The 26521-nt window shown below is 45.5% G+C and overlaps 1 pseudogene; it reads left to right on the top strand.

Annotated features, from left to right (window-relative positions):
- The first annotated feature begins 16920 nt into the window (after positions 1-16920).
- Positions 16921-17038, top strand: LOC126250571 (5S ribosomal RNA; annotated as a pseudogene).
- Positions 17039-26521: the final 9483 nt, after the last annotated feature.

The raw sequence follows: 26521 nt of genomic DNA, 5'->3' as shown, positions 1-26521 counted from the left end.
ATATGCACTTTTCACTAAGTAGGGGAAGGTGGGGCAAAATGGGGAGGTGGGGTAAGATGGGGAAGGGCTATAAGCTACAGTTAGAATGCTGCCATTTGTGGACAGCTACGTCAACATCATCAATACACAGGTCCCAGTGTGTTGACATTGCTGAACCTTAGTTTCGCGATGGTTTCTGTGAGTTTTGCAAGGTACGTACAATTTTTATACTGATTTGCAATGTTTTACACCTTTCGAGGTCCTAAAACATGTGTTTCGTGAACATTTGTCCAGACTGTATATATAGCACAGAATAGTACGTCTTATTAACAGTAAACTGCTGTGTCAGTAGTCAATGTGTTCATGTAGGCGTAACATAACCTGACAGCATGGTAGGGGGAAGACGGGGTGGGGCAAGATGGGGAGCTTCTCCGTCTTGCCCCTACTATTTGTCCAACCACTACGTTCTTATCGTCTCATGTGTTTACCTCGCTGCGGGTTTTGAACATGTACATTATACGTTGAATACAACTGTAAATAGGATGTTATTCGTTATTCCAACGTTTCCTATATAATTACAAAATATGCCTTAGGCTATATGGTGAATAAAAATACACAAAACGTGCAAAGTCAGTATTCTTGCTATGCTTTAACGACTGACGATTGCAAATATAGTATTTACTATATAACATAGATTACCAGGAATGATCTGACTCAATAGTACATTCTACGTGTTTTATTTCAGATGGTTTGCAAGTATCGGCGACAAACGTCTAGGCAAGATTGGTCATTGGAGTCAATGGAAGGCGCTGTAAATGCTGTTATAGAAGGTCATATGGGTTCTTTCAGGGCTGCTCGACAGTTCAACGTGCCACACACAACGATTGAACGACATATGGCAAAGAAACGTGCTAATCCTGGCTATACAGTTGTGAAAAGGTTAGGACCAATCACTAGTGTGTTTACCCCAGAACAAGAGGCAGAACTTAAAGACTACTTAACACAGATGGAAGGACAGTATTTTGGCCTAACACTTAAAGAACTTTGTGAACTTGCTTTTCAGCAAGCTGAACGAAACAACATCAAAGATCCATTTAATACTGCAGCCAAATCTGCTGGAAGAGACTGGTTAAATGGGTTTCTTGCACGAAATCCTACATTAACAATACGAAAACCAGAGGCCACATCAATCGCACAAGCAATGGGGTTTAATCGAGTTGCTGTAGATCGGTTTTTCGACCTGTTAGAAAGTCAATTAGACACATTCAAGTTTACGGGAGACAGAATTTTCAGTTGCGATGAGACTGGCTTCACAGTCATTCCAAAAGGTTACACAAAGGTGGTTGCTTTGAACGGGCGCAGACAGGTGGGAACAGTTACTTCAGCAGAAAGAGGCCAGACTGTGACTGCATAAATCTGTGTTTCAACGTCGTGGTGCTACGTACCACCTATGTTAATTTATCCTCGAAAAAGAATGCAACAAGCGTTTGAGACTGGCCTGCCCCTGGTGCCTGGGCAGAACTCGAAGAAACTGGTTGGATGACGAAAGAACTATTTTTGACTTGGTTTAAGAAGGTTATTGCATTTACTGGAGCGTCAAAGGAAAGACCAATACTTCTCATATTGGACGGCCACAAAACGCACACCAAGAATTTAGAACTGATAGATGTGGCCCGCGAAAATGGGGTTGTCTTGCTGTGTTTGCCACCACACTGCTCACACCGTCTTCAACCATTGGACGTGGCATTAATGAAACCACTCAGTAAATTTTACGAAGATGAAGTAAGATCGTGGCTTCGCACCCATCCTGGAAAAGTTGTTACGTTGCATCAGATCGCAAGTTTATTCGGCAAAGCCTTCATTCATTCAGATACAACGTCCACAGCAGTGAACGGGTTTCGGAAAACAGGCATTTCACCTGTAAACAGAAATGTGGTTCAAGAAAGTGATTACCTTCCATTTTCAACTACAGACGTTCATCAAGCTCACGCATCTGAAGTTACAGAAATGGAAGACCAAATACCAGAGATGTTGTCAAGACGTAAAACACCTGAACAATTAAAAACTGACGATCTAGCCTCTGTGTTACCAGCCCTGAAATGGTGTTAGCCATTCCAAACGTGGATAAAAAAAAAAAACAAAAGGAAACCATCTAACAGGCGTGGAAAACCCGTTGTTTTAACCGAATCTCCTTATAGGAGTGAACTATCTGAAGAAATTAAACGAAAAGGAGTCCCCAAACGTACTGCATGTAAACGAAAACTCTTCTCAAAGACGTTTAATAAACCTGGGATACCACCAAAAGGACATAATGACAACGAAAAAGTGACGAACATTACTGACGTCTTAACCACCCCTTTATATTCAAAGAATAATAAACTGAGGTCGAATGACAACGAGGAAGAGAGTGAAGAATGTTTATACTGCTATGACTCCTCTGAAGGAGGCCGGATACGGTGTGTTAGCTGCGGACGCTGGGTCCACGACACTTGTGCAGGGATAGAAAGTGATGATGACGAGGCTGTCCACACTTGTGTACTATGTGAAAGTAAGAGGTCTAAATAAAACGTAATACCTGATTATACAATTCGCAGAACCATGTTTCGAAACCTTATCGTCACATGATTTCGTTATTCCAGTCCTTATTTAACCTTTAGAGATGAATTCATGCTAGTTCCCCATCTTACCCCGCATATGGGGCAAGACGGGGAATTGGTAGTTTTTGTTTCAAATCGAGATATTTCTAACTAAATGTAACAAGTTTGCAGGTTTCTTTGCGTGCTATTGTAATTCAATGGTTAATTAAACAAATGATAATCAAACCTACTTGGATTTGTTCATTTTTGTCCCTTTTGTAAGGGTTTAAAGTTAGCTTCCCCATCTTGCCCCGCCTTCCCCTAATGCTTGTAACCTAAACAATATAGTACAAATACTGAAGTATACCTGGATGCTATGCAACACCACATGACAGGAAGTGACTGTTACCTTTTTTAACAAACACACGTTTAGAAAACACTGGTACTACTATTGGACGTCTTTTTGACTCTGATTTGAATGTGAGCATGACAGATGTTTAGTGGGGAGCACTTTGTAACACTGATTTCACTGATAAGGAACACTTTAGAATACTATACATGACTATTTGCGGCGATAAGAGAAACATTTTATCTTTTCCGTTGCGCTTATTCACTTTCACTGCACAATTTCTTCTTGTGGTGAGGTGGCTGGCGAGGACCCTGCCGATTGCTGTCTGCAGTGGAATCTGCAGGAAGTTTTTAAAGTTCTCGCGGTATCGTCTGTGCTGCTGGGCCGTCTTGGTCTCCTCCCAGAGGTCTATCAGGGAGGCCAGATGTTCGGTCTGCCTTCTCGCAACGATGGCGTGTGCCGTCACGGCGACGATCCAGAGAGTCGCCCGTCCCTTGGGTCGTGAAAATGTGTTGGAGTCTGGGGTGGTGATTGCTTCCACTGTGATGCTTACCGGCGCCGTTCTGTTGATGTGGGCCATCATCTGCTGGCATGCTTCCCATATGCTGGTGGCATTTCCGCAGGTGAAACATTGCTCGAGGGTGTCCGTCATGGCACATACGTCACATTTGTCACTTGCGAAGTATTTTATCTCAACTTCCTCGTAGCACCGACGGCAAGTAGCCATGAAGTCGGTAGTTCAGAGCAGCCGTCGCAATTAAATTTGTTCGGGTGTTTAGAAATGTTGACTATGTCTCTGACTTTTCGTTTAGAGTGATACGGTGCTTTTGCTAACCGAAAAAAGTAGAAAACCTGTATCATGACCCTATTTTTCACTATCTTCAGCTACGGCTGACTTGTTAGGTTGTTGCAGGCGCAAACTAGCTTAAATATCTTTCACGCACTCTTCAACTGCGCGACCTGTCTCCCAAATGTACACTTTATTACAGTTACACCTACTTTTGTACACTACAGCAGTCTGTAGCGATTGAGATTATTCTTTCGTCTATCTTAAAATATATTTTATTCCAAATTTCTGAAAAAAGTTATTGCGTTCGAGGATCTTTCCGATTCGATCTGTCACGCTCTTTATTCACTATCTGATCAAAAGTATCCAGGCACCTATAAGTGGACATTAATATAACGTGTCTCCACCCTTCGCTTGAACTACGCAGGGTACAATTTCAGTGAAGTGTCTGAGTATCTGCGGAGAAATGGCAGCCTTTTCTTCCTCAAGAGGCGAAACCAGAGAAGGTGGTGAAGTTGGAGCCAAGTCGACGGTCTAAGTCATCCCAGAGGTGTTTTATCTACATTGGGTTCGGGATGGGGTCTGGGTAGGCCAGTCCATTCCAGGCATGTTATTGTCCACAGTCCACTTCCTTACAGAAGCCGGTTTTTTAAAGAGTGAACTGTTGTGCTGACACAAACAATCAACTTCTCCTAGCAGTTCCTCTACTGTACACAGTACGCAATACTCTAACATGTGTCCGTATCCCTTCCAATTTAGCGTTTTCATAAGCCCAGTAAGTAAATCACGCCATAATCGTGTAAAACATACCCATATAGTAAAACCACCTTCTCTGTACTTCGCAGTTGGCAAGTTGGCACTGCATATAATGGCAGGTAACGTTCTCCAGGCATTCGTCAAATGCAAACCGTTCCATCGCCTCGCCACAGGTTTACCGTGATGATGGTGACGATTGGTTTGTTGGGCGCTCAACTGAGCGGTCATCAGCGCCCGTACAAAGTTCCAGTTTTCAAACAATCCAATTTTTTCACATTCCAATCTAGCCAATGTCACGAATGATGATGATGATGATGAAATGATGAGGACAACACAAACACCCAGTCCCCTGGCACACAAAATCCCCAACCCGGTCGGGAAACGAACCCGGGACCACGTGATCTAGAGGCAGCAACGCTAGCCACTATACACAGGTGATTCATCACTACAAATCAACCGTTTCGAGTTATCCACTGTTCAATAGCGTCACTCTTTACACCATTTCAAGTGTCGCTTAGTCTTGACTATAGAAAGATGTGGCTAATGATGAACTGCGCTACCATTATACGTCATTCTTTCTATCTCCCTGGGTTCAGTCATTGTTCTAGCTGGACTGCTGGTACCACTTTGGAACTCACGATTGATTCTTTCCGCTGCTTTCTTGCAAGTTTTTACAACAACCTACCGCAGTGCTGGACGCTCCTGTCCGTCAGTACATGAGGTCTTATTGATCTTGATTTAGCTGTAGTTCTTCCTTCATGTTTCCATTTCTCAATCACATCACCAACAGTCGATTTGGTAGCTTTATAAGGCTTCAAACGTCCCTGATGGATTTGTTATTCAGATGACATCCACCGACCGACACACTCTGTTGTTACTGCTTTTCTATTGACGACAGTCATCTCCGCCTCCTTTTGTACTGGCCAGTCCGTCTCCTGTGACATCTGGTGGTTAATTCCGCATTACATAGGGATGTCCGAGTACTTTTGATACCATAGTATATATGGCAGAAAAACGACATGTTGTACTGTTGTGACCTTTTCCTGTTTGGCCTGATCATATTTTCCGCTTCGAAGCTCCTTCTACGACTTAGCGTCATAGGCATTTATTATCAGTCCTTAGATAACGTAAGAAACTATGGTTGTCAGAGTTTCGCTATGTCCGCCTCCGTAGCTGAGCAGTCAGCTTGAATAACTGCCGTCCACAGGACCCAGATTCAATTCTCGGTACTGCCAGTGATTTTTCCGTAGCAGGAGGGCAGGAATGGGGTGCACCCAGTCTCGTGAGGCCAATCGAGGAGCTTCAAGGTCTGTAAAGCCGACAACGGCCGGGAGAGCGATGATCCGACCTCATGCCTCTCCACACCGCACCCTAACCATGCCATATGGCCAGGGTGTGATTTGTGCTTTTACCAGTGGGGGGGGGGGGGGGGGGGGAATGTCTTCGGGGGTTATTAGAATTATATATGTTACCAGCTTGGACCGTGGCGTTACGCATGGTTAAACAGCTATTTATAAATAGATGTTAATGCCGAAACTCACTATTCACGCATATGCACTATCAGAAAAGCCATCCCTTGTTATATCTTTAAAAGTACATTATAGGTAAAGCTTATTTACAAAATCCTCTACATACAGGTATACGAGGGGAATTCAAAAAGTAGAGGCACATTTGTGAAAAGCTGTACTTATTCTGATGATAGAAAACTGAAACATATTAATAGTATTAATAGTAAGACTTATTAAAAACTTTCTGTATTCGGCTCCACAAATTTAAATTATATGTAGAGTTTTACTCCAGTGCTTGCGAAATAAACATCCCAGGTTGGGACGCATAAACTAAAACCAGAGGAGGGGATGGTCTGATGCAGAGGGGGGGAAATGCCCCCCATCCCCCCCCCCCCCCTGCAAATCGCACACTGCATATGGCAGAGGACAACACGGCGCCCGGTCGGCATCGCACGTCCCTCCGGGCTTGATTACAGAGATACTTCTTTTTATATACTGATTCATTATGTCTTTGTTGCCAGAGTGCTGAGAATTGCCTGCACAAACAAAGCACTGCCCATAACTAGTACATCATTGCGCAGTAACACCAATCACAACAACGTTATGCAGTAGCCAATTATAAAAATGTGTCGGTAAAGCTGAGCAATACTATCCTTGCTACTGCACTGCAGTGTGCATCTATTTTCTGGAAGAAGGCTTCAGCAAAAGACGGAAACGTCGGATCAAAATACTCTTGCTGAAGCGCCAGAGAAACTGGTATAGGCAAGCGTATTCAAATACAGAGATCTGTAAACAGGAAGAATACGGCAATGCCTATGTCAGACAACAAGTGTCTGGCGCAGTTGTTGGATCCGTTATTGCTGCTACAATGGCAAGTTATCGTGATTTAAGTTAGTTTGAACGTGGTGTTATAGTCGGCGCACGAGTGATGGGACACAGCACCTCCGAGGTAGCGACGAAGTGGGGATTTTCCCATACGACCAATTCATGAATTTACCGTGAATATCAGGAATCCGGTAAAACAACAAATTTTCGACATCGCTGCAGCCGGAAGAAGATCCTTCAAGAACGGGACCAATGACGACTAAACAGAATCGTTCGACGTGACAGAAGAGCAACCCTTCCGCAGATTGCTGCAGATTAGAATGCTGGGCCATCAATAAATGTCAGCGTGCAAATCATTCATCGAAACATCATCGGTATGGGCTTTCGGAGCCGAATGCCCACTCGTGTACCCTTGACAACTGCACGACACAAAGTTTTACGCAGCCCGTCAACACCGACATTGGACTGTTGATGACTAGAAACGTGTTGCCTGGTCGGACGAGTCTCGTTTCAAATTGCATCGAGCATATGGACGTGTACGGGTATGGAGACAACCTCATGAAGCCATGGACCCTGCATGTCAGCAGTGGACTGTTCATCCTTGTGGAGGCTCTGTAATGGTGTGGTGCGTGTACAGTCGGAGTGATATGGGATCCCTGATACGACTCCGACGGTGACACGTGTCCTGTCTGATCACCTGCATCCATTAATATCAATTGTGCATTCCGACGTACTTGGGCAATCCCAGGAGAACAATACGATACCCCACACGTCCAGAATTGCTACAGTGTGGCTCCAGGAACACTCTTCTGAGTTTAAACACTTCCGCTGACCACCAAACTCCGCAGACATGAACATTATTGAGAATATCTGGGATGCCTTGCAACGTGCTGTTCGGAAGAGATCTCCACCTCCTCGTTCTTATAGGGATTTATGGACAGCCCTGCAGAATTCATGGTGTCAGTTCGCGCGGCTTCCCCCGTCTTAGGTTCTAGTCCTCCCTCTGGAAGGGCTGTGTGTGTTAGCGTAAGTTAGTTTAAGTTAGATTAAGTAGCGCGTAAGCTTAGGCACCAATGACCTCCGCAGTTTGGTCCCTTAAGACCTTACCACAAATTTTCCATGGTGTCAGTTCCGTGCAGTACTACTTCAGACATTAGTCGAGTCCATGCCACGTCGTGTTGCGGCGTTTCTGATTGCTCGCGGGGGCCCTACACGATATAGGCACGTGTACCAGTTTCTTAGGCTCTTCAGTGTATGAGGCGTTAGCAATATACAAAAATTTTTAACACCCTCGACAACGGCAGCGTAAGCCTACGTTCTTACATAACCACGAAAGCTGACTAGATCTGGCAAGGTTCCGACGGAGATTTTCCTTTGGCAGCAGACTATAATCTTGTTCAGGCTGCTGTCTCCGCAGGAACAACATCAGCGGTCGCAAAGTGCTCCACGTTTTATCACTGTACGCCCGGTGATGCCTAAGACGTAGCGGAGACGTGCAGGGCGTAACGGCAAGCATGGTTAGTGGCTTTATGCATGCCGTTCCACCAAGGAGGGAAAACGCGAGCGTCAAACCAACTAACAAGGGGAGAGCGCCTACTCGCCATCACCGATTTCTTGTTCGCCCCCGCGACAGAATGTCAATCCTAAGGGCCCGGGTTCGATTCCCGGGTCAGGGACTGGGTGTTGTGTCATCCTAATCATCATCATCTGCATCGACACGCAAGTCGCCGAAGTGGCGTCAAATCGAAAGACTTGCACCCGGCGAACGGTCTACCCGCCGGGAGGCCCGAATCACACGACATTCATTCACCGATTTCTTGAAAATTTATTGTATATTCAGGGTTTGGGCAGAAATGAAAGTGATAGAAGTCGGAGCTTCAGATGCCCAAGGGTTTAGAAAGCATTAATATTTTTGTCGCTGGTCGGGAGAGGCATGAGTCATTTGTGCTAGAGTAGTATCCAGGTAGCGTTTGGCGCAGCGGAAAGAGTACAGAACTGTAATTCAAGGGTCATTGGCTAGAATCCCAATGCAGAAAATTTTTTATTTTCAGTTTTTACGTTATACTGCAAATAAACCGAAATAGTGCTCTGTATTATGTCTTTATTCATATTTTCATAAAAGGCACGGAAATGAAATGCAAAGAGGAATTTGAGACTGCAAATAAATTTCCAGGAACGGATTGTAAAGCGTACACGAGAACTTCCTATATAAAGTCAGATACTTTTATTATTTTATGGTTTACGATTTACTCGTTCTGGCGTAATATTCATCGTAAAAACAGGGGAAGCAGAAACTTTCTCGGCATCTTGCACACGTTATGAACGACGAATTTTTACAATTACATGGTTGTTTTAAAGTTTCTGTAGAAAGACAAACTTTGTTTCCATATAAATGGTTCTCTCTCATCGCACACCCTGGCAACAAATGATGCGCATAGCGCCATTTCGCCACATATTGGCAAGGATAACTGGTGATGTAAAATGGAACGTACTGTCTCGGATATGATTTCTTTCTCTCTCTCACAGACAAGAGCAAATTTGAAGCCTTTCGATCAAATTCTTTACCTAACGAAAACAAAAAAAGAACTGCAGGGTTGCACTAGCGGAAGGAAACAGGAGCGAGCTGAGGAATGAAGGTGTCACTTAAATACTGCGCGATGACAGTCCTTCTTCATCTTGAAAAATCTCGTCGTATAACGGTGGATTTCTATGACCTTCCCTCGAGTCAATTAACAGAATAAATTTGTTCTTCTGTACGTAGTCGTTCATCAAATCAGCCAAAAGATTTTTGTACAAAACAGTTGTAAGCTTCCCATATTTTAATGGAGTAATGACGGCATTCCTATATTTTTCCACGTACTCATCGACAGTTTTTTCAATCTTCGTTCCATAATTTTCTTTTGGCTTTTATGAAAATATTAATAAAAACAGTATATTGGGAATTATTTTGATTTATTTTCATTACAAGTAACGTAAAAATTGAAAATAAAAAAGTTTCCGCAGAGAGACTCGACCTGACGAACCACGGATAGCCGTTCTGTACTCTTTCCATTATGCTAAGTGCTCCAAGGAAGGTACGCTAACATAAATGGCTCATGCATAGCCCGATGCACGCAAAAAAGAGTTAATTTTTCTGAAAGTTCGGCAATCTGGAGAACTCAGTTCTGTCCTTTCATTTCTGGCCAAGTCCTGCATAGACCACAAAAAAATGTCCGCAGCTCGTGGTCTCGCGGTCGCGTTCTCGCTTCACGAGCACGGGGCCCCGGGTTCGATTCCCGGCGGGGTCAGGGATTTTCACCTGCCTCGAGATGACTGGATGTTTGGTCCTCATCATTTCATCATAATTAATGGAAGTGGCGAGATTGGCCTGAGAAAGGTTTGAGCGCCCCACTAACCAAACATCATCATCATAGACCACAAATTTGCAGGAGATCGGTGATGACGAGTAGGCGATGTCTCCTTGTAAGTCCACGTTGGCCGAAGTAACGACCATCACCGCCGCCACTGCCGTCGCCTCCACCACGCTTCGAGACAGTACCACATCGCCCACAAATAATCGAGATACAATAGTACGGAATATCTTCACAGACATGTGAGTAGCTCGATCATTATTTGACTAGCAGAACCCATTACGACCTACTTGGTGATAAACGTTCTACAGAAATGAAAATAATATCGGTTGTGTCACAACGAAGCATTTCTCAGTACACATAAACAATTTATGCATACGTATCAGCAACACTGTAAGAACGTCCGCTGTCTATGCAGTTATATGCATGGAAGTATCATCGTCGTACCATCATAAGGAAGAAATGCAGAAAGCGACAGCTCTATTTAACCGTGGGAAAACGTAAGAAAATTGCTATTACAAAGAGACTCGACCCGATAGTATCCGACTGCAAGATCAGTGGTTAGCATTCAAAACACTTCACATCGTATAAGAATTTAGGAGTGATATCAAAGACCTATATGAAATATGGCGATCACGCAAACTTAGTATTAGGGGAGGCCAATGGGAGACTTAGATTTGTTGGAATGGTTATGGGAAAGTGCTGTGAATCTTTAGAGGAAATCGCATACAAGACGCCAGTGAGACTAATTCTAAACTATTGTTATAGCTTTCGAAGCTCTGGTCAAGTAGGCGTGACACCAGACATCGAGGTAATTCAGTGACACGCTGTTAGGATCGTAACAAGTCTGTGTAACTCATACGAATATGTCACAGTAATGCATGGGGAACTTAGATGAGAATCTTTGGAAGAGAGACGACATACTTCACCCAAAACCCTTATAATGCATCCACTACCACATCTAAGAATCAACCAGGCAGTAGTAAGTCCCGCCGCGCGGGATTAGCCGAGCGGTCTGAGGCGCTGCAGTCATGGACTGTGCGGCTGGTCCCGGCGGAGGTTCGAGTCCTCCCTCGGGCATGGGTGTGTGTGTTTGTCCTTAGGATGATTTAGGTTAAGTAGTGTGTAAGCTTAGGGACTGATGACCTTAGCAGTTAAGTCCCATAAGATTTCACACACATTAAGAAATTAAGAAGTAGTAAGTTCCTGTGAAGGATGGACCGTCAGGGTCGTTCTTGTGAAGTCCCTACACCAAACGTTGTTATCTGCATGGAACTTACTGTTCGGCGTCTGCTTCAACGCTCTGCAACCTATCTGTGTAAGCAATACAAGAACAGATATCTTTAATTGGGATTCGTGTAAACAAATAGCGTATACATTCTTTAGAACACGGTATTCATTTGGCACCACATTCTATGCTATTTCTGTGTAACGTTCAAGCCATTCGCTATTACCTTCCACAAAATCGGATAAAATGACGTTCTGATATCATCTTATAACTTTTCCAACACTTTAGGACCTGATACTAACTATGATTCAGTTACATGACCAAATACTTTGCTTCACGTATTCTGGCCACTGCGATTAACCGAATAGGAAGGGTCTGCACAAGGCCTCTTCGTCTCCAAAATCTGTATACTTGCGATTTCAAATTGAAATTCGTACAACCTCATCTACATTTGTGAATGATAGCGTCACTTTTAATTAATAAAGAGAAGTTCTCTGAGAGATTCATTAAATTCTTTAAGCTGCTTCGATTGTACCGTAAAATATGAAACATCTATTTTGGTGCATGAAGTGATCGCATTGCCATGTCTATTATATGTCGGTTCCCGCGTTTGTCCTCACGATAAACCACCTGTCTGCCGCTGTAACATGTAAAATGCGTATGCTATGCCTTGTAATTATCATGGCGTCGTTACTTGCAATACACCCTTGTACACTTCACCAGATAAAAATTTCCTAAGGTGCCGAAGACGACTTTCTCCAATTCAAAATAAATTAAGTAAAGCAGCAATGAAATAAAGGTAAATATGGATAAGCTATATTCGAAGAAGACTGTGTGACAATTATGCTGCCACTGTCAAAAATCTCACGTACGGGTCATGAGAATAAGATAAAAAGATTGCGGTGCTTTCAGTCATATACACATCTTTCCCTCGCTCAATACGCGAACGGAATATGTCAGAAAATCGATAACATTCGTACGAGGTATCCTTCACTGGGCAATGTGCAGCTACTTGCGAAGTATAAATATAGAATAACGAAAATTAATCTAAAAGTAAAGAGCGTTTGTTTCTCCAGATATTCTTACTCAAGATAATAGAAGAAAACTTATTTTACAACATAGTTTGATATCTTAGCTATCTTTCTACGGAGTCGCTGTTCAAATGTAAACATTTGTCGAAGCGCTCCACAAGCTTTCTTATGCCTTCTGCCCATTCAATTGCCTCGAAGTTGTTGCACCCGTCACTATCGTCCTCTTTCAATTTTTTGTCATTTCCATAGCTCTTTTATCCCGAAAACATCTTTCGATCCGGAGAAAAATGGTAGGGTGTCTCTATGAGCCGATGAGATGTATGGGCCATCTGGTATATATCGGCTTTGCCGATAGACAGCGGTCGCATCCTGCGCTTGGAATAAAGTGCAGGTATCACTCGGCCATTTCCTGAAACTTGAGTGATCATAAAAGTGAAATCCCGCTAGCTCAAGCCGGTTTCTGTTTCCTCCATGTTTTAATGTGCAATGTCAGTCGGATAGTAGGGGTCATATCAAAGTCGAAGCTACATAAGTAAATCTTCTTTGCTTTTTAGGGCAGGATTGCAAGGTTCAAGAATAAGTCTAGCAGTAAGGGTCGGGGGCAGTGGTCTGAAACTCCAGTGAAGCAAGCGGTTTCGCCTGAGTTAGAAGGTGAAATGACCGAATAGGCTGCTATTGATCATTTTAAAGTTCCTAAAACTGCACTGACTGCAAAGGAAACAGCAATCTTCTATGTCACTTTAGATGGGATTTTGAAGTCATTATTTGTGGGGAATTTTTCGAAGAAAACGGAATGTGGAAGATGTGAGAACTGGGCATATGAAAATTGTACAGGCATTGAGGATTCATTGCACCATAATGAAAACTTTTTTTTTACTTTCGACTTTGAAAATTAGGCATGTATTGTTTGGCTAAATTGCGTCGTATGTTGTTGTTGTGTGGTCTTCAGTCCTGAGACTGGTTTGATGCAGCTCTCCATGCTACTCTATCCTGTGCAAGCTTCATCATCTCCCAGTACCTACTACAACCTACATCCTTCTGAATATGCTTAGTGTATTCATCTCTTGGCCTCCCTCTACGATTTTTACACTCCACGCTGCCCTCCAATACTAAATTGGTGATCCCTTGATGCCTCAGAACATGTCCTACCAAACGATCCCTTCTTCTAGTCAAGTTGTGCCACAAACTCCTCTTCTACCCAGTTCTATTCAATACCTCCTCATTAGTTATGTGATCTACCCATCTAATCTTCAGCAGTCTTCTGTAGCACCACATTTCGAAAGCTTCTATTCTCTTCTTGTCCAAACTATTTATCGTCCACGTTTCACTTCCATACATGGCTACACTCCATACAAATACTTTCAGAAACGACTTCCTGGCACTTAAATCAACACTGGATGTTAACAAATTTCTCTTCTTCAGAAACGCTTTCCTTGCCATTGCCAGTCTAAATTTTATATCCTCTCTACTTCGACCATCATCAGTTATTTTGCTCCCCAAATAGCAAAACTCATTTACTACTTTAAGCGTATCATTTCCTAATCTAATACCCTCAGCATCGCTCGATTTAATTCCACTACATTCAATTATCCTCGTTTGGCTTTTGTTGATGTTCATCTTATATCCTCCTTTCAAGACACTGTCCATTCGGTTCAACTGCTCTTCCAAGTCCTTTGCTGTCTCTGACAGAATTACGATGTCATCGGCGAACCTCAAAGTTTTTATTTCTTCTCCATGGATTTAACTCCTACTCCGAATTTTTCTTTTGTTTCCTTCACTGCTTGCTCAATATACAGATTGAATAACATCGGGGAGAGGCTACAACCCTGTCTTATTCCCTTCCCAACCACTGCTTCCCTTTCATGTCCCTCGATTCTTATAACTGCCATCTGGTTTCTGTACAAATTGTAAATAACCTTTCGCTCCCTGTATTTTACCCGTGCCACCTTCAGAATTTGAAAGAGAGTATTCCAGTCAACATTGTCAAAAGCTTTCTCTAAGTCTACAAATGCTAGAAACGTAGGTTTGCCTTTCCTGAATCTTTCTCCTAAGATAAGTCGTAGGGTCAGTGTTGCCTCACGTGTTCCAACATTTCTACGGAATCCAAACTGATCTTCCGCGATGTCGGCTTCTACCAGTTTTTCCATTCGTCTGTAAAGAATTCGTATTAGTATTTTGCAGCCGTGGCTTATTGAACTGATAGTTCGGTAATTTTCACGTATGTCAACACTTGCTTTCTTTGGGATGGAATTATTATATTCTTCTTGATCTGATCGTATTTCGCCTCTCTCACACATCTTGCTCACCAGACGGTAGAGTTTTGTCAGGGCAGGCCATTTCATCTTCATCTACTTCCTCTTCCATTTCCATAATATTGTCCTCAAGTACATCGCCCCTGTATAGATCCTCTAAATATTCCTTCCACCTTTCTGCTTTCCCTTCTTTGCTTAGGAGTGGGTTCCCATCTGAGCTCTTGGTATTCAAATGCGTCGTATGAAGGAACGAAAATATTCTTTTCCACAGTAACCTTTTCGTTTCTGTTGTAATTTTTTGCTTTGATTTTCTTACTACACTCCTGGAAATGGAAAAAGAACACACTGACACCGGTGTGTCAGACCCACCATACTTGCTCCGGACACTGCGAGAGGGCTGTACAAGCAATGATCACACGCACGGCACAGCGGACACACCAGGAACCGCGGTGTTGGCCGTCGAATGGCGCTAGCTGCGCAGCATTTGTGCACCGCCGCCGTCAGTGTCAGCCAGTTTGCCGTGGCATACGGAGCTCCATCGCAGTCTTTAACACTGGTAGCATGCCGCGACAGCGTGGACGTGAACCGTATGTGCAGTTGACGGACTTTGAGCGAGGGCGTATAGTGGGCATGCGGGAGGCCGGGTGGACGTACCGCCGAATTGCTCAACACGCGGGGCGTGAGGTCTCCACAGTACATCGATGTTGTCGCCAGTGGTCGGCGGAAGGTGCACGTGCCCGTCGACCTGGGACCGGACCGCAGCGACGCACGGATGCACGCCAAGACCGAAGGATCCTACGCAGTGCCGTAGGGGAACGCACCGCCACTTCCCAGCAAATTAGGGACACTGTTGCTCCTGGGGTATCGGCGAGGACCATTCGCAACCGTCTCCATGAAGCTGGGCTACGGTCCCGCACACCGTTAGGCCGTCTTCCGCTCACGCCCCAACATCGTGCAGCCCGCCTCCAGTGGTGTCGCGACAGGCGTGAATGGAGGGACAAATGGAGACGTGTCGTCTTCAGCGATGAGAGTCGCTTCTGCCTTGGTGCCAATGATGGTCGTATGCGTGTTTGGCGCCGTGCAGGTGAGCGCCACAATCAGGACTGCATACGACCGAGGCACACAGGGCCAACACCCGGCATCATGGTGTGGGGAGCGATCTCCTACACTGGCCGTACACCACTGGTGATCGTCGAGGGGACACTGAATAGTGCACGGTACATCCAAACCGTCGTCGAACCCATCGTTCTACCATTCCTAGACCGGCAAGGGAACTTGCTGTTCCAACAGGACAATGCACGTCCGCATGTATCCCGTGCCACCCAACGTGCTCTAGAAGGTGTAAGTCAACTACCATGGCCAGCAAGATCTCCGGATCTGTCCCCCATTGAGCATGTTTGGGACTGGATGAAGCGTCGTCTCACGCGGTCTGCACGTTCAGCACGAACGGTGGTCCAACTGAGGCGCCAGGTGGAAATGGCATGGCAAGCCGTTCCACAGGACTACATCCAGCATCTCTACGATCGTCTCCATGGGAGAATAGCAGCCTGCATTGCTGCGAAAGGTGGATATACACTGTACTAGTGCCGACACTGTGCATGCTCTGTTGCCTGTGTCTATGTGCCTGTGGTTCTGTCAGTGTGATCATGTGATGTATCTGACCCCAGGAATGTGTCAATAAAGTTTCCCCTTCCTGGGACAATGAATTCACGGTGTTCTTATTTCAATTTCCAGGAGTGTATATTGTACTTTTGATACATAAACATATTACATTTTGTTCGTGAATCACAAAAAAACATTTTTTATTTAAAAACCTATTGTATGATGCATACTACCCGACAATTTCTTTAAGATCTCGGACTGTAAGGCCTAGAAATCTTTTTTTCAACATTTACGCCGAAATAAAGGTCCAAATATAGGTTTGAAGCAGCTACACCTCATTTCGAAACAACGACAAATGTTTTATATCAATTTTTACTTAAGTGGCACATACTAACCGCTGTTCCCCTAATTACCCAGAGCAAATGCGGATGTTCAAAAACTTTCCATTTAATCTGCCCAATAAATCCTTCATCAATAGTGCAGAAAGCGGACGAGAGTTATCGTGCAGAAGCACAATGCCCCTCGGCGTTGTCAGTGAAGGGTCTAACGCTAGGTCGCTGCATTTGTGGTCTCTCCTCTAAGCGTAAGGTCTGTGAGCAGGTCGTCGTTTGGATCCCAAAACACTGTGGCCATAACCATTTTGGCGCTCAGAATTTGTTTGGACTATTTATGTTTCAGGCAACGGCCTTGCCGCAGTGGATACACAGGTTCCCGTGAGATCACCGAAGTTAAGCACTGTTGGGCGTGGTCGGCACTTGGATGGGTGACCATCCAGGACGCCATGCGCTGTTGCCATTTTTCGGGGTGCACTCAGCCTCGTGATGCCAATTGAGGAGCTACTCGACCGAATAATAGTGGCTTCGGTCAAGAATACCATCATAACGACCAGGAGAGCGGGGTGCTGCCCCACGCCCCTCCTATCCGCATCCTCCTCTGAGGATGACACGGCGGTCGGATGGTCCCGATGGGCCACTTGTGGCCTGTAGACGGAGTGGTTTTCTTTCTATCTATGTTTTGGTGGGGACCGTGAATGCTACCATTCCATTAACTAGAACTGTGTTTCTCGACGGTTATTGGAAACCTAGGCCTCACCGCAATGTGTTCCAAAATCTCCTCGGCATTCTTGTAGTCAGTCATTACTGAAGGTCGGCCTGATCGTCCTGCTCGTCCGAAATTAAAAAATGATGCACAACTTTCAGACTGAAGCTTCACTCGTCACATTTCCATAAACTTTGGTTACCTGTCTGTAAATTTCCACAGGGCGACCATTTTTTGCATCCGGAAACGGTACTACACTAGGAACTTCGCACTTGACGATATCATTAATTTTTCACACACTGTAAAATCGCACAAATAAACAGAAAATGACCATTCGTGCGTGCTGTTCACGTCACACTGGTGCCAACGATTAGGAAGGTCTATGGCACGGCGTAGGCCGTAGGGGGTGGGGAGAGAGTTGCGGCGCTCGTCAGCTCAGAACGTTCTTCATTTTGAGAGTGATCATCCTAGATGTCCGTGACAGCTGCCACTTCATCCACAGCTGGGGCGCAGTGCAGCTACCTGCAACGCATAGGCGGTTCATTGTCGACCGCAGCAGCCATCGCCAAGGCTCTCTGAAACATTCGTTAGTTTCCCTTTTGCTCCGGCCGGAGAGATGCCACCTACACTGGCGCCATACGGTTTGGTCACCACGTCCTCAACATCGTAGACGAAGAGCGTCTCCCACCCACCTCTACGATCTGCCTCTTGTGGAGCGAACATAAGGTTTTTTTTTTTTTTTGGCTAGGCGGTAGTTTGAGGTGCTCTGATGAACACTCGCCAGTCCATTCACAGCAGGGGAAGTCAAGCGGCGCTCAGTCAGAATAAAGAATAAAGACACTTCGACTGTCACAATGATATCAGTAAGCTGTGGAAGTGTTCGTAATAAAGTTGCCCAATTTACTGCCCTCCAGGAAAGTTCTCGCGTTCAAATTCTTCTTGGGACCGAAGTAAACTACTGGCCATTAAAACTGCTACACCACGAAGATAACGTGCTACAGACGCGAAATTTAACCGACAGGAAGAAGATGCTGTGATATGCAAATGATTAGCTTTTCAGAGCATTCACACAAGGCTGGCGCCGGTGGCGACACCTACAACGTGCTGACATGAGGAACGTATCCAACCGATTTCTCATACACAAACAGCAGTTGACCGGCGTTGCCTGGTGAAACGTTGTTGTGATGCCTCGTGTAAGGAGAATAAATGCGTACCATCACGTTTCCGACTTTGATAAAGGTCGGATTGTAGCCCATCCCGACTGCGGTTTATCGTATCGCGACATTGCTGCTCGCGTTGGCCGAGATCCAATGACTGTTAGCAAAATATGGAGTCGGTGGGTTCAGGAGGGTAATACGGAACTCGGTGCTGGATCCCAACGGCCTCGTATCACTAGCAGTCGAAATGGCAGGTATCTTATTCACATGGCTGTAACGGATCGCGCAGCCACGTCTCGATCACTGAGTCAACAGATGGGGACGTTTGCAAGACAACAACCATCCGCAAGAACAGTTCGACGACGTTTGCAGCAGCATGGACTATCAGCCCGGAGACCATGGCTGCGGTTACCCTTGACGCTGCATCACAGACAGAAGGGACTGCGGTGGTGTACTCAACGACGAACCTGGGTGCACGAATGTCAAAACGTCCTTTTTGCGGATGAATCCAGGTTCTGTTTACAGCCTCATGATGGTCGCATCCGTGTTTGGCGACATCGCGGTGAACACACATTGGAAGCGTTCGACTGCTACCCCGGCCAGCACATTCTCCATATCTCTCACCAATTGAAAACGTCTGGTCAATGGTGGCCGAGCAACTGGCTCGTCACAATACACCAGTCACTACTCTTGATGAACTGTGGTATCGTGTTGAAGCTGTATGGGCAGCTGTACCTGTACAAGCCATCCAAGCTCTGTTTGACTCAATGCCTAGGCGTATCAAGGCCGTTATTACGGCCAGAGGTGGTTGTTTTGGGTACTCATTTCTCAGGATCTATGCATCTAAATTGCGTGAAAATGTAATCACATGTCAGTTGTAGTATAATATATTTGTCCAATGAATACCCATTTATCATCTGCATTTCTTCTTGGTGTAGCAATTTTAATGGCCAGTAGTGTAGAAAACTCTGAGATATTTAGCGAGGCGTGGATCCCGGAAAGACAGATTAAAGGCCATAGGAGGGAGAGTATTCATTGCAGGTGACAAAAATATTGTCCCTATTGAGGTTGATGTTGAGTGTGTCAGTGAAGCCATCTGGTCGCGTGTAACAGGTGTATGTGAAACTAAGTTAATTGTTGAATGTTTTTACCGGCCACCCGGTTCCACTGTGACAATTCTAGAGTCATTCAAACAAAGTCTACGGTCAATAGCGCGTAAATACCCAGATCATGCAATACTAGTTGGAGGCAATTTTAACCTGCCGAGTATAGACCATGGATTCATTGCGGGGGATACAGACAGTCATGCGAAATACTTTTGAGTACATTTTCTGAAAATTGTCTCGAGCAGCTAGCTCGGCAGCTCACACGCATTGGAAATATCTTAGACCTTGAAGCTACAAATATTCCGGACGTTATCGACAATGTCAATATGGAAACGGGGATTAGCGATCGTGATGTCGTTATGGCAAAAATGATTACGAAAGTTAGTAACTCAGTCAAGAAGGCTAGGAGAGTGTTTCTGCTAGTTAGAACAACAGAGCAATTATTGAAACCTGACAGTGAATTGGCATCACTTGCTTCCAGTAAGATGGATGTAGAGGAATTATGGGCAAAGTTTACGCAGACTGCAAATCGTGGTCTGGAGAGTCACGTGCCTAGTAAGCGGATAAAGGATGGTAAAGATCCACCATGGTGTAATAACTAAATTCGGTGAATGTTGAGGAAGCAGTGGCTGTTGCACTCTAGTTCAAAAAGGGGACGCACAAATGACGACAAGCGAAGGATAGTAGAGATTCGTGCGTCTGTGAAAAGATCTATGCACGAAGAATACAGCTACCACCGTCACACCTTAGGAGAACCTGAGAAAACTCTGGTCCTATGCAAAATCGCTAAGCGAGTCTAAGGCTTGTATTCAATGCGTTGTTGACCAGTATGATGTGGAAGTTGAAGATAGCAAAACGAAAGCCGAAGTTTCAACATTCAAGTTCAAGATATCGTTCACACAGGAGAGCCCTACAAACATGATATGGTCCCAGTTTCCATAAAAAAAACTCCAACGCAGACATTAGCTGTAAACAACAAGCTTTATTCAGAACGTAACGGTACCCTTCCTTTTACAAAAAGTCATATACACTCTATTTCCAACAACAAATGTTACATATTTAACTTCACTTTGAACTACATCATTCTTCGCAGGTTCATCACCTGAAATTTGAAGTCCGATATAAAAAGGATTAATACGTAGAAATAACTTATTTTTAGCACGACATTGATTTTCTAAATCTGTCCATGATTTTAGTTTTGATATATCTGCACTTGTCTCCGGCTTCGAATAGGTTACAAACTTAAATCTATTTCTTCTACTATATCTACGCCATGGAACTCCAGAAGAACGTTCGGGTTTAAGACTAAATCCACCGATTTTATTACTACACGCTATCCGAACTCTCTCCAAAGCACCTTGGTCTTCAAATATTTTCTTATTTGCTCTATCATCCAATGTCAAACGTTCAACTCTTACATTAATCCTATACACATTGTTCACAAGTTATCCACTGAGAAACAGCGCTGACAGTGTAATTGTCAGAATGAATTTTGTTTACATTTTAGGTCGCAAGTTTTGGCACGTTTGTATTATGTGTTGGATATTTCAGGATGGCTCACAACCTGCGTTACGCTTTGGGATTCCGAAGAGCAGAGTATGAAAATGTTACCAGTACTGATGAACAAACCCAAGGTATGCAACATCACTCAGCTGATCCTTCTCCGTCAAACAGGACAACGGAAGAGTCTTCACAATCTGAATTTGACGACGGATGGGAGGTGCCGCTGTCGCGCTTGCCAGCGTACCTACTCGGAGCTTAGAGGTCATCCGCTCCGAGTGAGAACCCAGTGGGAGCCCCATTAGATAAGGAAGTCAAAGAAATAAGCGTACCTGACGTAGAGAAATAACTGAAAAATTTGAAAATAAATAAATCACCAGGTCCGGACGGAATCCCAGTCCCATTTTAGAAAGAGTACTCTTCTGCATTGATCACGCTTGCAGTTATCGTGAATCTCTCGCCTAGCACAAGGTCCAAGCGACTGGAAAAAAACACAGGTGACACCAGAGTATAAGAAAGGTAAAAGAACGGACCTGTAAAATTACGTACCAGTATCCCTAACTTCCGTTTGCTGCAGAATCATTGAACATATTCTCGGTTCGAATATAATAAAGTTTCTTGAGACTGAGGAGCTTACGACCACGAATCATCCTGCTTTTAGAAAGCATCGCTCGTGCGAAACTCAGCTTGCCCTTTCGTCACATGATATACTGAGAGCCATGGATGAAGGGCAACAGGTAGATTCCATATTTTGTCCGCAGCTCGTGGTCGTGCGGTAGCGTTCTCGCTTCCCACGCCCGGGTTCCCGGGTTCGATTCCCGGCGGGGTCAGGGATTTTCTCTGCCTCGTGATGAGTGGGTGTTGTGTGATGTCCTTAGGTTAGTTAGGTTTAAGTAGTTCTAAGTTCTAGGGGACTGATGACCATAGATGTTAAGTCCCATAGTGCTCAGAGCCATTTGAACCATTTGAGATTCCATATTTCTAGATTTCCGGAAAGCATTTGACTCGGTGCCCCACTGCATGCTTCCAACGAAGGCACGAGCCTATGAAATAAGTTCACAGATATATGAGCGGCTAGAATACTTCTTTAATAATAGAACGCAGTGAACCGTGATTTATTTTCAAAGAATATTCTTAAGAATTCATTTTATTTACTAACGATTCATCAAGAACATTAACACATTTGATCACACTATGTAAGCATGGAAGTAGTTGCCAGGGAGTAACTGATGAAATCATAACCAAATTCCTTTTAACAAATGGGAATTTTATTCGCTTTAATAGCGCCTAAAAGCCTTTTTTAAAAGAAACAGATTTAAAATTATAATCAGAAAGCACCCTCTAAATATCAAAGTTGCCATTTATTCAGAGGCAGAAAGAAACAAGTTTTGACTGTATGAGCTTTCGGGTAGAGAACCTTTCCGCTCCCTTTTGACACGGCCGTTGTTACGACCGCTCACAACAGCCTCTGAAAGACTACACTGGTGCAAATCTGCAACACACCAGATTACTTTAAACTAAGAGTTTTACCAATTTACATAAGCACACAAACTATGCACCCCCGAAGGAGGAATGGAAATGGTACAAAACAATTAAAACATTAATCTTGCCAGCGAAGGTGCAACTTGATTTTAACTTCTAAGAAAAGTCTTACGGTGAAAGGGTGGCAACTTTATATACTAAAATGATCATTTAAATAAAAGCACATGAAATACAATCGTATATAAAATTCTACATGTTTGGCCAAACAATAGTTAAGATGCTCTACAGTACACAGATACCGTCTCTCAAGATCATAGGCAAAAATATCAAAGTTTTCAAAGATCAAAACATATTTCAGGTATTAGGCCGTTACACTCCAAGCAATAAATTCGTTAACACACAAAATCCGACAAACATGACAGAGGAAGCTCCGAACGACAGACAGACACTATCTGCCTAACAAATGCGGACGAGAGACTGACGAGCAAGCTGGGGACGAGGAACTGACCAAGAAAACAAGTAGAATTTAACAAGAGTAAATCACAAAACATATCACCAATCACTTAACTTCTAATAAACTGCGATTTCTTGAGAAGACCTGGCGCAGCACCCCCAAATCGCTCTCCCGAACCGTCAGCTGCCAGCCGCTTCAACCGACGCAGGAACGCGCGCCGATCTCCCGTCTCATGGCATCGCAGCTCGCACCGGCCAGACTGTTGTCGTGGGTTGATTCCTGTTGCTCTCGTGTCGACCGCGAAGCCACTACCCATCGCTATAAGGCGCGGCCCACTGGACTCAAGTGGCGACCTCACATGCGCCGACGCTCAAGACGGACAAGTCATCTTGTGTCTCACGGCGCGACCGACCAACCGATCGATCCAACCGCCAATGACCATTGCCTGAGCAAACTCGAGCAGACTGGCGGCCTAACGCGCAGACTCAGATAGGAACTAAGCCCCGACCGGGCGACCACTCGCTGAGTTCTCCTACTGGCGGAGTGGAAAGACTCTCATTTTGCCGGCTTTACAGGTTGATCCGAACGACAGACATACTGGCACTCCGACCGACAGACGGACACTAACTGCCTAACAAATGCGGACGAGAGACATACTAGCAAGCTGGGAACGAGAGACTGACCCCTGACTGACCCTGACTGACCGACTGGCGAGTTTTTTTCTTTTTTTTTTCTTTATTGTTATTTTAAACCTGTACAACAGGCAGGCTGTTAGCAGCATTCTACGCCGCTCTTCAGCCAGAGGATACACAAGGAGAAGAAACACTGAGAAGACACATAAGTTACAGAACGGTGGGCAATAAAACAGTAGACACATAAAGACAAACACGGAGCCGTTCACACTCGACGATAATCCACACTGCAAACTCTTGATACGACGCACAAACACTGAAGAAGACGATGGCACTGGTGAACGATGGAGTGTGACGGTGAACACTGAACACTAAACATGACGGCACACACGAAACACTGATGGCGGTGATCTCCGGCGCGCGAATGTCCACTTAGCGTGTGTGAGTCCAGGGACCTGCCAAGAGGGGAACAGGGGTGAGGTGGGGGAGAGGGGAGAAAAAGGATGCCAATGGCTGAGGAGATGGAGGCAGGAGGAGAGGGACAGGGGAAGGGAAGCCCGGGGGAGGAGGGGGGAGAAATGGAGGAGGGAGGGAAAAGGGAGAGAAGGGAGGGAGGGTGCCCAGAGGAGCAAGCACAGGAGGAGGGTGGGAGGATCAAAGTTGGTAGGAGGGGTAGATGGAGGGGAGGAAGGCATCATCAGGGAGGGGGAGCTGGCGGAAGCCACCTTGGGAGAGGGTAAGGAGGGTGGAGAGATGGAGACCGGGTGGGACGTGCGAATACAGGCGCGGCAGCGGGCGGGGGTGGGAGAGGATCGGGGAGACGAGCGGGTGAGGAGGATCGAGTTTGCGGGAGGTGTACAGGATCCGTATCCTTTCAAGGAAAAGGAGGAGGTGGGGGAAGGGAATGAGATCGTACAGGATCCGCGTGGGGGAGGGGAGACGGATGCGATAGGCGAGGCGGAGAGCATGACATTCAAGGATTTGGAGGGATTTATAAAAGGTAGGGGGGGCGGAGATCCAAGCCGGTTCAAATGGTTCAAATGGCTCTGAGCACTATGGGCTCAACTGCTGAGGTTATTAGTCCCCTAGAACTTAGAACTAGTTAAACCTAACTAACCTAAGGACATCACAAACATCCATGCCCGAGGCAGGATTCGAACCTGCGACCGTAGCGGTCTTGCGGTTCCAGACTGCAGCGCCTTTAACCGCACGGCCACTTCGGCCGACTATCCAAGCCGGATGGGCATAACAAAGGATAGGGCGGATGAGGGATTTATAGGTGTGGAGGATGGTGGAGGGGTCCAGACCCCACGTACGGCCGGAGAGGAGCTTGAGGAGACTGAGTCGGGAGCGTGCCTTGGCTTGGATTGTCCGGAGGTGGGGAGTCCAGGAGAGGCGACGGTCGAGGGTGACGCCAAGGTACTTAAGGGTGGGAGTGAGGGCGATAGGACGGCCATAGATGGTGAGATAGAAATCAAGGAGGCGGAATGAAGGGGTGGTTTTGCCTACAATGATCGCCTGGGTTTTGGAGGGATCCGACTGGCGAGCTCATAGCGCCCCTTAAATGCATGTGAACAGGCAACCTTTCCCCTTTCCCACCACAGGGAGAGACCAAAGCTGCGATTGCCACAGCGGCGCCACCGCCAGAAACGGAGGGCGACTGATCACACTACGCGCTGCGGCGCGCTCTTCAAAACAGAATTTTTACCGCGGCTCACGCAGCATGTTGTCCTCGACTGCGAGTATTCATCAGAGACAAGGGTATCATCAGGAGTTCCCCAGGGAAGTGTGATAGGAGCGCTGTTGTTCTCCATATACATAAATGATTGGTGGACAGGGTGGACAACAACCTGCGGTTGTTCGCTGATGATGCCATCGTGTACGGTAAGGTGTCGAAGTTGAGTGACTTTAGGAAGATACTATACGACTTAGACAAAATTTCCAGTCGGTGTGATGAACGGCAGCTAGCCCTAACTATGGAAAAATGTAAGTTACTGCAGATGAGTATGAAGAACAATCCTCTAAGGTTCTGATACAATATTACTAGTGTCCTGCTTGACATAGTCAAGTCATTTAAATATCTGGGCGTAGCGTTGCATAGCGATATGAGATGGAACGAGCATGTGAGAAGTTTGGTAGGGAAGGCAAGTGATCTACTTCGATTTATTGGAAGACTTTTGGGAAAGAGTGGTTCACCTGTAAAGGAGACCGCATATAGGACGCTGGTGCGACCTATTCTGGAGCACTGCTCGAGTGCTTGGGATTCGTACCAGGTGGGGTTGATGGAAGAGATCGAAGCAGTTCAGAGGCGGGCTGCTAGATTTGTTACCGATAGGTTCGAACAACATTGATATGTTTCGGTAACTCAAATGGGAATCTCTGGAGAGAAGGCGACGTTCTTTTTGGGAAATACAATTTAGAAACTTTAGAGAACTGGCAACTGAAACTGACTGTTAAAAGATTCTACTGCCGCCAACATACATCGGACGTAAGGACCACGAAGATAAGATGTATGTTGTATGTTAACTGGGGACCTAGAAACGACGGAGAGGCTCCGTCCCCGTCGCAGTGGTCCACAACCCCACGACGACTACCGCAGTCCACTTCACCCCTCCGCCGCCCCACACGAACCCAGCGTTATTGCACTGTTCGGCCCCCGGTAGACCCCCCAGGGAGCGTCTCACACCAGACGAGTGTGACCCCTATGGTTGCGTGATAGAGTACTGGTGGTGTATGCGTACGTGGAGAACTTGTCTGCGCATCAATCGCCGACGTAGTGTAGCTGAGGCGGAATAAGGGGAACCAGTACGCATTCGCCGAGGCAAATGGAAAACCGCCTAAAAACCATCCACAGACTGGCCGGCTCACCGGACCTCGACACAAGTCCGCCTGTCGGATTCGTGCCGGGG

Source organism: Schistocerca nitens, chromosome 3 (assembly GCF_023898315.1).
Source record: "Schistocerca nitens isolate TAMUIC-IGC-003100 chromosome 3, iqSchNite1.1, whole genome shotgun sequence".
NCBI classification, from domain to species: Eukaryota; Metazoa; Arthropoda; class Insecta; order Orthoptera; family Acrididae; genus Schistocerca; species Schistocerca nitens.
The sequence above is the reverse complement of the archived record's forward strand: the minus strand, read 5'-3'. Positions and strand labels throughout refer to the sequence as shown.